This window comes from Falco cherrug, chromosome 1 (genome assembly GCF_023634085.1).
Source record: "Falco cherrug isolate bFalChe1 chromosome 1, bFalChe1.pri, whole genome shotgun sequence".
In the NCBI taxonomy this organism is placed as follows: domain Eukaryota; kingdom Metazoa; phylum Chordata; class Aves; order Falconiformes; family Falconidae; genus Falco; species Falco cherrug.
The window spans coordinates 24,413,934-24,426,319 of record NC_073697.1 but is presented as its reverse complement, the minus strand read 5'-3'; positions in this window follow the sequence as shown (position 1 = coordinate 24,426,319).

Below are 12,386 nucleotides of genomic sequence, written 5' to 3'. Positions count from 1 at the left end.
CTTCCTGTGTGAAATTGATAGCTTCACTGCTTCCTGTGCTTTAGATCATTTCAGAGTACTTGATTGTGATTCTTTACTCTTTGGGGGTTATGGTAGCGGCACAGAAAATGCTGCCAGGGAGTTCTTTCCATGGGTCGATTTCAAGCAAGAAGGCTCATAGATGGTGACATGACATGGGCACCAGTCCTGCCGATAGCCATGCCTTTGTACGATGTGCTGTCATGCTCCAGTACATGGGGGACCAGAAGCAATGCATTTTGTTGCACAAATGCCAATTTTTTTAAAATAGCTGCCGCACTTGGATCTGTGGAGCTGACGATCTCAGCAGCAGCACTGAGGATCTCAGAGAAATAGTCTTCCTTTTGTCTCCAGGAGGCTCTTCCTTCAAGAAAGTACTAAAGCACACTGGAGGTACAGTGGGGAGAGAGGTCAGGGAGGAAGGGTGACAAGCTGATCTGTAGGCAAGGAAAATGTATCTCCAGGGCTGTAAGTCTGGCATCTTTCATGGGCACTAAATTCACTTGAGAAGACTTTTTAGTAATTATAGAAGGCTGGGGGAATAAAGAAGGGGTTTGCCAAGTGTGATGTGATGACAATGGCTTAGACCATAAAATTCCTCTTTTGTACTGGCACCATCACTCTAAGCCGTGTGCTGTTGCCATTATCTGGTCCAAGGGGAGTTCTCGCTGCGTTATTGTGGAGTGTGTGTGACCTGGCAGCAAGTAAAAAAGCATTGAGCCACCATGCTGTGATGAACCGGCCCAGCTACTTCTGGAGAGTCCGTTAGCATTTCCTTCTCATTACCTAGGGATGCCAGCAGTACTCTCTTGCCCTGAAGGACACGTCTCTCGATGCTGAGCTGTGTTTTAATTGCTGTTGGCTGCTCTAAGCTTTGCTCTTCAAAGGGTCCCTAAAAATTTTGTTGTCTGATTCTCATTAAAATGAGTGAGAAGTGAATACCTAAATCCCTTAGGCAGCTATTGAATGTCTGGCAAGAGCTCCAGTCAGTTCATCAAGCATGGCTCTTATGCATCATCTGGTTTTTTTCCTCTCAGATGTAGACCATTTAGTGATTATTTGTTTCTATTAGTAGGCTCAGGGAGAAAGGAGGAGCATGATGAAGAAGGGAATATAGGGCAAAAGAAAGAAAGGGAAATGATAGCACAGTGAGGGAGGGGACAACTACAGCAAACACAGAAGAACGAAAACTATGGAGACAAGTAGGGAACCAGCAATATAGATGGAAGGACGTCCAAGGGCAGTTCCTCTTGGTTGTAGAAAAGGGAAAATTGCCATAAGAGAAAATGGCTGAGAAAGTACCATCCCCCAGTGCTGGGGATGTGGTAGAAATATTGAGGGGGGGAGTCTCGTTTGGCATCAGTACAGCGTGACCTGGCAGTCAGAGAAGAGAGTGAGACTCCAGCACTAATGTGTGATTGTTTCTGTGACCCTGGAAAAGTTACATAAACATTGCTTCTGTTTTTATTCCTTTCTGATTTAGGAACAATACTTCCTGCTGTCTTCCCATGGTGTTGAAAGGTCAAACTAGTTAATGGAAGGAAAGTTCTTGAGGATCATTACTATGTTGTCATTACTATTATTATTGCTGTTTATAACAGGTATAATGGAAGTGTTAATATTGGGGAAGGGAAATAAGGGAATGAGAAGTGACAAACATCAAAAGCAGTAACTGGCCATGCTGGAGCCAAGTATCTGTCTCCAGGAGAAATGAGTACTACGTGTTCCAGTAGCCAGAAAATCCCATAATTTTAGGTTTACCTAATTTATGGAATTACCTGATCGCAGGACAGATTTTCTTGACGTTTTTGTTTTGAATTCATGTGAGCAATATGCCAAGACAGGAAGTTCACTGTCTAATCATGTGGTGAAAAAAACCCTCAACAGGTGTGCTTTCAGAGTCTGCTGGTTGTCTTCTTTCTTCTCCAAACTGATCACAGGTGTATATCTCAGCTGTATTTTCTTACAGGGAAATATTGTCCAGTTACCCCAAGAAGAGACAATCCAAAGGAAGTGTAGTGGCAGCTGGTCACCCTGTCAAGCTACAGCCTCTAGGTGTTATGGCAATATAGGCCATAACGGCAAGTATAGAAAAGTAATACAAATGTCTGGGAAGATGTGTAAAGCATCCTGTGAAAAAGGGCTTAAAGTAGTGCTATGTAACAAGGATTGAAAGGCAAGTTCCAAATGTCATTCACTCCTTGTTTTTAGAACAGGCAGGAGGGAGATTAAAGAAATAACTAGATTTCCTACTATGGCAGTTCCTGTGATGCTAGGTTTGGCTTTCCCCAGGCTTGAAAAAAAATTGTCCTTGGAGTAGGTAACAAACATTATTTTGCAGACACGTCTCCAACTGGTTTGTTTTCCTAGATGGCAAGGACAGGAGGAGGGAGGGTACATAAGGTCATGCTGTGAGAAGAGAGTATGCAAAGTAAAAGGAAACTGCCAACAGCAAAAATTAATATGTTCCTATGCCTATCCCTTTGCACTCAGTGGAAAGGGTGATATTACCTGAGGTGGGACAGTCTTTGCACATTTTACATCTTGGTTTGTGAGTGAATGTTGGCTTGTGACATCCCAGTTTGAGGGATACACTGCAACCACCAAGGAGGGCTGTTTGGACATGGTATGGGGGGTCCATACAGGTGCCTGTGGAAAGGATTAGGGATCAGTTGATGTCACTGACTGAAAATACCAGGGTTTGTAGGGTTCAGGTGGTCCCTTAATAGTGCCTTACACTGTTTTAATAATTGGAACTGTTACTACAGACCCATCAGCTTTCTCTGGGGCATGGCCCTGGGTGAGAAACATCAAGCACCAGGCTCAGTTCACCTTTGTGGGTAAAGCTGGTATATGCTGCGTTGGCTTCTGCCACAATGATCAGGATAGAGATGGTGACAGTGATGTGGAGTGTCACCCTGCACACTTGGAACACAATAGGAAGAGGAGTGGCTGGGGAATGGGAGTGTGTGAGGAGACCTGGATTTACCAGTGATCCTCAGCTGCCATGCTCTTCCAAGCTGCACTGCTGCGATGGACTCAGTAGCCATGCAGTAGCTTTGAGGCAGTACTCTCTCATATGTTGGGTAGAGCCACATGTTTGATAGCCCCCCACTTAGACTGTAATGGGCTCACTGTTTAAATGCCATAGGAACTGGGGTTTTAATTATTGAAACTTTGTGAGAAATGTGAGAAAGGACTGTGAAGTTGGGGGCAGGATGGCAAAGCAGGGTGAAAAAAAGGAGTCCTGAGTGTGGAAACCACAGGTGTGTTTAGGGCAGAGCAGAAGATCTTTCCAGTAGACTCTTGGACAAACAGCTATTTTTAACCTTCACATTGCAAAGCAAATATTAACTCTCAGACATGTGCAATCACTGGCTTTGTGCCTCTGGAGAGGGGCGAGCTGTATCAGATACAACAAAGTAACAGGGAATGAGTTCTTGTAGCCCCTTGAGCTGATATCACCCTGATAATTGCTGCAGACCAAACAGGATCAAGTTAACACCCTCCAGGCCCCAGTATTTGTATCACCTGGTAATATACCCTCTGTGGCATCCATGGAATGGATTGTTCACAAAAAACAAACAGCCAACAAAGAAGTAATGCTCTCAGATTCCCACGTGCCCGGGTAGGGTGTGTTTTGCAGGCAAGACTGCTGGGATAAAAGCTGGCCTGATGCAGGAAACGGAGAAAGCATTCCCTCAAGTTTTAATGCTACAAAAGGGCGAGCGTTACTCCATCTGCACAGGCATCGCTTTTCTGTAGTTGCTCTGTCTGTGACTCAGGTGTATATTGGTGTTTTTTTTCCTTGCCTTGCCTGGTTGCTGTGTGCTGTGAACAACAGGAGGGAAAGGTAGGAAGAAACATTAATGACGTTAGAGATATTTGCTCCCTGAACACCTTGACACGGAGCAGCAGGCAGCTGAGTGCTGAGAGAGCTAGGGAAGAAGCCATCCCCTGTCCTTTAGCCACCTTTTTCCTGTCTCTCTAGGCTAGCAGAAGGACTGTTTGCTGCCACTGTTAAGCATGTCAGGATGTTTTGCAGTCAGTTCCTGGGCACATCACAGGTGGCTTTATGCTGGCTGAAAACAAGCTGATTTTCCCCCTGTCCCGCAGGTTCTCTTGTTTCTCCTTGCCTCTGTGTTTTGTTCACACATTGCACACGTCTGCCGAGACAGACATTGTAGCTCCAAATGCAGCTGAGAGCAGGCTTTGCTGTCTTTCTGCTTGCTGTTGTCACAGCTTTTCCACATCTCTTGTTTCCTGTCCCTCTGTTTGTCTAACCTGTCCATTCAGACTGTAAGGCTTGGGGCAGAAACTGTCCGTGATAATGTGTTTGTACTGTGCCTCTAAAAAAGGGACCTGATATGGCTCTAGGCATTACTGTAGAGCAAACAGAGATTAGTTCCTTGTCTTGTATATATGAAGAGGGGTGGAGAAAATTTATTGTTAGGTTTGCTTCTTGTTGCAGAAAAGATCCTGGAGGCTTCTTGAAGGCCCGAATCAAAGCTGTAGCATAGATCCACCTTTCTATATGCATTAGTTGAAAGAAGACTTGATTTTCCCTGCCCCTGCCACTTTTAAATGTAAAAATCTCTGTGGGAGCCTAACAGTTCTGTGCTTAAGAAGGTGGAAAATTATCTTAAGAGCTAAGCCTTCTTTCCTCTTCTGGCTTAGGAATTTAGAGTCACCAAGAGGAGTCAGACTCAAACTCATCCAAGCACGTCTTCTTATCTCTTGTAGCCAGCAATCTGTTTTCCATTCACTTCTTGCCACTTTTTGCTGAGGGGCTGACTGCTGAGGTTAACCTTGCTCACAGGACAGGAAGCAATCACACAAGAAATGGAAAGGTGTGGAAGTGTTTGAGCCTGCAGAGTAGTCCTAGGAATGACCTTGAATCCTCACCACTTGTCAGTAACTTGCATCAATCCTGTATGGATCACAGTGGCATTTCTGCAGCTGGATTGCTGCTTTGGTGCCCACAGCCACTTTGCTTTGGCACCTGCCCTTGGTAAATTATGCTGGAAAAGAACTTGGTCCTTCAGGGAGCCTCTTATCTGCACTGGCAAAGGGGCACTTCAGTGTATTGCCTGCACTCCCGGTTTCCAGATCATCCAGGTTTGGAGACTATGGGAAAACAGTCTGGTTACTCCTGAGCTGGGTTTTCCCCTGAAGTGGGGATAGCCAGGGGTGCAGCCAGGCACTGTAAATGGCACAGGGTTGGCGATGGCCCCTGCTGTCCTGGGGTAGCGCAGGTGCAGGTGGGGAGAGAAGGGGCGGTGCTCAGTCATCAAGGGGTAGCAGGTTTCCATCTGGATCTGTAGCACTTCACGGGGGACAGGCAACACTTTGCTATTGCTTCATGTGCTTCGTTTTGGCTTTTGGGAATACCCATAAAAGGTGAGGTCCTGGTCCCCTTTGTGTCAGAGGCTCTGTGCCATTTTCACTCAGCATCCTGGACAGATTCCAGTTTGAGTAAATACCACTGGCTTGCCTGAAATCCCTTGTCTGAAAAACACATGAGCAGTTCCTGCTCATTTCAGCTTTCATCAGGTCCAGCTTCAGGCACAGACAACATACGGATTGCCTCAGGCAGCAGCTCAGGGAAACAGGAGAGGAGCAAATGATGGGAACTAGGAGTGATTTCTGCAGATGTGTCTTGAAGGAAGCCCCTCTGCCCCAGTGAGGGGTGGATGGCCTTTCTCTCTGAGTAGTGCCTACCTTTGGGCACCTGAAAGTGGGAAAAGCAGCTTTACAGCAGAAGCAAATCCAAGCAGTAGGGAGGGGAGAGGAAAGGGGCTGGGAGCTGGCTGTGCTCCTTGGTACCCCACTTTCTTCAGGCTAGCTGCACCACTTTATCTGAAGCCAAGTGCACCTGATGCTGGCAAAAGAGATGAGAGAGGGTGCTGAGCTCTTGCTGTCTTGGTCTCCTCAACTACCTGAGGAGGGCACAGCACTGGGGGAAGCTCTCTGCCGCAGCCCTGACATTCAATTTTGCCACTTCTGAGAATCGAGGTAGCATATTGTGTGTATATATATATCCTTAAAGCATGAACTGATGATTCAGTGGAGGGGCTGGTGAGCTGATTTTGTCCTGACAGATAGGAAATGAGTCTGCCTGTTCCCGGAGACACATATATACACACATGCTGCAAGGGAGCTGTAAGCTGTCTGTGACAGTCTGGTGCAGCCCTGAGCTTGTGACTCTTCTCTGTATGGGGTCAAACACTGCTGAGTTTCTCTGATGTCAGCCACAATGCTAAAATCAGAGCTGGTGACTGTCACTGCGGACACGGCGACTAGATGTCCCTCTGGGTTTACAGTGGTGCCTCTCTGATGTAGTATCTGGAAAATAAGCCTGGGGATGCCAGAAGTGTTAGTTGTGAATGGTAGGGGCTGGAGTTCTTGCTAGGTGTCTTGCTCCAAGCCAAGTAAGTATATTCATCAATATGTTTCAGGCTATATGTGGGAGAAAATATGTTGCCTTGCCTGTGTTAAAAAACAGATTGGTTTTTTTGGAAGTGTCAGAAAGGTCTCGTAGCACTGCTAACCGTTCAAAATGGTGTAGTTTAGCTTGTTCTTCTACTGAATCAAGTTCAGCTTCTCAAGATGAATTCAGTCTATGTGAACCTTGTATGACTACCTGGAATACATTAGTCTCTCCGGTACTATATGCTTTGTACTTGGGAGCAGAAATGTTACTGTACAACAACCCAGAGCACTATGAGAAAAAATCCCTTCCTTGCTTCCCTGCAGAATAAAACAATAACTAATTTGGAAATGCTTTCTTCAGCTTGGAGTAAATGTCAATAGCTAAGTTCTCTTGAGATGCATGTCTGCATCAGGAGTGGAGAAATCCAGCAGAGACATGGCTCCAGGGGGAGACCTTTGACTTAACTAGTTTTTGATTGAATTGTCTTAACTGCTCTGTCATGCTGACACAGAGGTTGGGGACAATAGGGAAGAATTTCTGTCTGCTGTATGGGAAACACTTGCTGCCCCCAAGTTGTGACATGGCATTAAGTCTGAATGAGGGGAGCAGCATATTCTCTGGAGTCATTCAGCAGCTCTGCAATTTTGTTTTTAGGTTTGAGAACCATCTCTGAACTCCACAGGGACTTAAAAATCTCCACCTCTAATGTGAAGCCTGAATCAGTCAGCTACTCAACGAGTTTACTGAGCAAGCCAGATTTGGCCCAGTGGGCCTCTGTGTGCACTGCTCTGTACTGGGTACAACATGCAACTGGTCTGGTGTGGCTGTATTATACCTATTAGTGGACAGGTAAATGAAAGACCCCAGTCTTGCCTGTTTGGTGATCCAGTCTGGGCACTGAGAAGTCATTAAAGCCTTGACTGTTGAATCTGGAAACAGGTACAATCAGGTTTTCTGTTGTTTTCTCTCAAATACAGCTGGTCTAACTCCTTCCCTCAAGTTATACCAGTGCTAATGACTTTGTGAGGGACAAGGAAGAGATGAACCCCAGATTCACTGGAAATGCATCATTCCACTGGAAAGAATGAAAATTATTCCCGTAAAATATTTGAAAGCAAGAGATCTAAAGCAGAGAACATTTTTTTTGTAATGCTTCTCCTGGGTGAGTCACGGATTCCCTGCAGCAGAGGAAGCTACCTCTCTCAATGCCCTTGTGGAGCAAAATTTCTTCCTCTCTCACCCTGTCGGTTCCTATAAAATCTTTTTCAGCAGCTCAGGAATTCTGGACAGCTATCTCCAGCAGTTCATTTGTGATGCTTCCCTTCCCATCGTTACAATATCTGACATGAAAAGGGCAGTAGTTTGTCACTGCAATTGCTGCTGCTTCTGTCAACACCCAGCTATGCTGGTTTACTGTTTTTCCCAGAGCATCTCCCAGTGTCAGTCAGGAGTTGTACTAACCTGCTGTGTGGCACAGCTCTCACTTGTGCAACTGCATACAATGTGCATACATATTTGCTTGCTTGCTTTTCTTTTTTATTGAGAAACTTCAGCAAGTAAGTTTACAGTTTAGGAATCACATGCACCGTTCATAATATAAAGGACACAAAGATGGAATAATCCATCTTAAAAGCTACAGAGAATTTGTTGTTACAAAAGCTCCTCAAAGAAAGGGAAAAGAGGAATAAATAAAGAAAACTTCTTTAAAATAATCAAGAAAGGATCTCAGTTAGACAGCATTCTCTGAACCTACAGTAACCATAGCGAACCAACAAAAGACAGTAGTAATAAGTCTTATGTATCCTTGGTGATCTGCTTAAGCAACTTCTTGCTTTTACAGTAAGCCAAAAAAAAGGGAGAACAGATGGGTTCAAAGTCTGCTGCAGGATCTATTGAATGACAAGAAGCCTCTTCTAATGCAAGAAAACGGACTGGAGTGTTAATGCAAAGCAGGACCAGGGGTGGCCTTTGGGATTTTCAGGAAAGGGCAGTGCGCATGGAAGGCTTTACTGGAGTAAAGACAACTGAAGGGACTTGAGTTTGCGTCAGCCCAAGGAGACTATTGAGGCGTATTGAAGTGGGTGTATTTCAGGAGAGGCCAGCTTGGCAGGGAAGTTCTTATTCTCGCCTTCTGAAAGAACCTGAAAGAATCAGCTAGAAATGTTTGTGGAAAACAGGAGAAAGAGGTGTGGGGGAGATGCTGAATTCACAGAAGTTTGGTGGGATTTCACAGGAAGTAGGAACCATCTTGTAGGTGGTTGGTGGAACAACCTCTGGAAGGGGAGGCTTTACTGTTGAATGGTTCTAATTGACATGGACTCTGCCAGGGTCAAGGCCTGTGAGCTAGGGATTTGCAGAAGCCCTGGAATGAGAGCCAAGGTTTGGATCATCGCCACCCACAGAGGGCTCACACATTAAATAGACAGGATGGGCAAATTTAGTAACAATTGTGTCTGTTTTATAGGTGGGAAACTGAGGCATGGAAACTAAGAGTCTTTATGTTATTGTTGAATGTTTTGCTGTACAGATGATCCTGTTGATTTCAAGGAGAGGGGTTCTTCTCCCCACGTGGCAGTGCCTGGGCAGCTGGCTCTACTCACAGCACCTGCACTAAGACCAGCTATTAAATCCAGCCCCCTAAGGTTTAGTCCAGAGCATGAAGTTCAAAACCAGCCTCTTTTTTAGGTATTCGTCCACCCTGTGCTTGTCAGAGTCACCTCTTATAACTCAGCTTGGCAGAGTAGTTGGCTCAATCTGACCAAAAGGAAAAAGACTTCAATCCCTGGCCAGCTCCTGCTGGCTTCTTCTGCTTCTGATGGATGAATGACAATCCTAAAGCCAGAAGGTTTGCTGGCTGCATATCACCTGGTTTTTCTCAGCTTAAATAAACCATAAGTAGTTATTATTATTATTGTTGTTGTTATTATTAATGTTATTGTTGTTATTATTATTATACCATAAGACCAGTGGTGTCCTGGAGCGCATTAAGAGGAGCATGGCCAAGCAGGTCTGAGGGAGGTAATCCTCCCCCTCTACTCTGCTCTGGTGAGGCCACATCTGGAGTGCTGTATCCAGTTCTGGGCTCCCCAGTTCAAGAGGCACAGGGAACTACTGGAAAGGATCCAGTGGAGGCTATCAAGATGATCAGGGGACTGGATCATCTCCCGTATGAGGAAAGGCTGAGAGAGCTGGGCCTGTTTAGCCTGGAGAAGAGACAACTGAGAGGGGATCTTACCAATGTCTGCAAATATCTTAAGGGCGACTGTCAAGGGGATGGAGCAGGCTCTTTTCAGTGGTGCCCGGTGACAGGATGGGCACAAACTGCAACACAGAGAGCTCCATCTGAATGTGAGGAAAAACTTATTTACCTTGAGAGTGACAGAGCACTGGAACAGGCTGCGAGTCTCCTTCTCTGGAGACATTCAAAACCCACCTGGATGTGGATTCTGTGCAGCCTACTCTAGAGGAGAACCTGCTTTAGCAAAGGGTTGGACTAATGATCTCCAGAGGTCCCTTCAAATCCTGACCATTCTGTGATTCTGTGATAAGAAGTCATCCTGGATATTGATTGCCCTCTTATGCTAGGTGCTGTAGCTCACGGCGATTACATTTATGGCACAAGTGACTGTTGCGGGTGATTTTGACGATGCTGGGGCCACTCAAACTACTCCAGTACAACTTGCACGCTTAAAATGGACTGTATCGCTGGCTCTGCCCTTACTGACTGACAGCAAGCACTTAGAACCACTTCAGGTTTAGGGAACAGCTGAAGACTTGCCTTCTCATTTCCTCTCACTTGGGACCTGGTATACAGGGTGAGATGGGTTGTTCAGAGAAGGTAACCACATGCAGAAGTGGCCTGCCTGCATATTATTTGTCTGCTGTGGCATGCCTATCTCTGCAAGCATCTTCCATCTGTTAAGTGCTGAGTGCATCACAGACCCAACAGGGTTCCATCCTTGACTTTGTTCAGCCTTGGCTGGTGAGGCAGGTGTTCATTTCAATAGGTTACATGTGCACTGAGGTTTGTTTGCTTTGTTGATAATTGTTGCATTGGGTAGAGAGAGAGTTTTGTGTTTATAGTGCAGCTTGTTTTCTTTGAATCATTCAGTCCTTTCCTTGAAATATCACCACTCCTTAAACACAAATATTTTCAGAGGCATTCAGAGAGAAGAAATGAATGTGGAGCATCTGAGCCTTGCTTTGGGAGACAGTGCCTTGTTTCTAGACATTTGGTGAAAACTTGGGAGTCTTTTTGCCTCTTTTGACTCTCTGAGTGGTAGTGCCACGTTGTAACGTGGCCTGTTGTGAATGCTTTCCTTCAGGAACTATAAGGAATTTGCATCCAGGGAACCCCAGTAGAATAGATGGTACGACTGTACCTAAGCAACAGGCAAATGAGAAGACTAGCAGATTATTAATGGATGACATAACTATGTAAACAACAAAAGATCAATCCGTATCTCCATTTATATTCTCTCTAGGTACGTGAGTAATACCGTTTCAATGCTGCCATCAGAAGCTTCTAATCACAAATAGTAGGTCTTGTGTTAGGTCTTGCTCATGGATAGTTTAAGTATACCGGAGCCAAGCACATCATTCTCAGCCTCTGAGTACAGGTGACTCGGTGCTCCTGCTAGCAAGCTTTCCTTCAAGGCTTTCTTTATTATGGTGCTGCAGCTGCCTACATGGCCTTGTAAGCTGCAGTTTAAGAGCCTGGACATAGGAATAAGCTGGAACACATCAGGATTTGAAGACAGATTTCTTTCAGAGCTGTTTATAATGTTAGCAACAATATAAAAAATATTGCAGGGTTTAGTCTTTCCATAAAGCCTTCAAGTTTACATGATTTGTAAAGGCAATTATGGAAGAATCCAAGTTTCTATTTTCACTAAAAAAGAGGAGAAAAAGAAATATCTATCTCATGTGGTTGCAAAGAGAACCTTAAACCAATGATTCTATGGAATGGAAAAAGCTAGAATATATAATTACAATTTGGATTATTAGAGGATAAAGCACAGATCATGATTTTGTTGATTTTTTGAGGTCAGGGTTCAAGGCAGGTGTTAATTCAAATGCTTCTGATGAGTATCTCAGCCTTTGAAGTAATTGGTCTTTGTTACAGGAAATATTTTTCCAAGAATGCCTTTTCTCCATTATATGTGATCTAACATAACAAAACAAAAACAAACAACAAAAATCCTTTCTGTTGATTATATCACAAGTTAATCTAACTCATAGTATCCCACTCTATTGTATTTCATTGAAATGATACCCACCTGTTTTCCTTTACAGCAGCAACAAACTGGAGCAATACTTCATTTTTAGTTTGTTATTTATTATGCTGGCAGCAAGGTCTAATGTTTCATCTCACCCTTCCTGGTAATTGTGATACAAGGCTCTTTATATGAAGTTTCATTCCTGTGGTTTTATCCATTCTTAAGAAGAAAAGAAAAAACTCATTCATCAGTGGAATGACTTCCTGGTAGGATGAATGACAATGATTTTTACCTAGCTTTGTAGGGGGTTCATAGAAATTGTTAGCTAATGTTTGTGGAAATCAGATTTTAAGTTTTAGAAGGTATGCAAGCTGCAATTTATTGTTCAGAAGAACAGATGGGCTTCACCTGTGAGAAATCACCATTCAACACTGAAACTAATGTTCTGCTAAAAATCAGAGTGGTATGTCTACATGTGCTGATGGGTTATGGCTCAATTACACTTTGCCTGGCATGACCTGAAATAAAAGTAACTTCCAGAAGCGTGCATGCAGTTTCACTGCTCAGAGAATGGTACCCATGCAAATAGCAGCCCTTCCCCGGCTGGATCAGAGCCTTAATCCAATTGAGGTACATTTCTTTGTCTCAGAGATGATGTCTGGGAAAGTGAAGGCCTGAAGGAAGAGGTTATACTTGTGATGTGCCATGTGATGTTA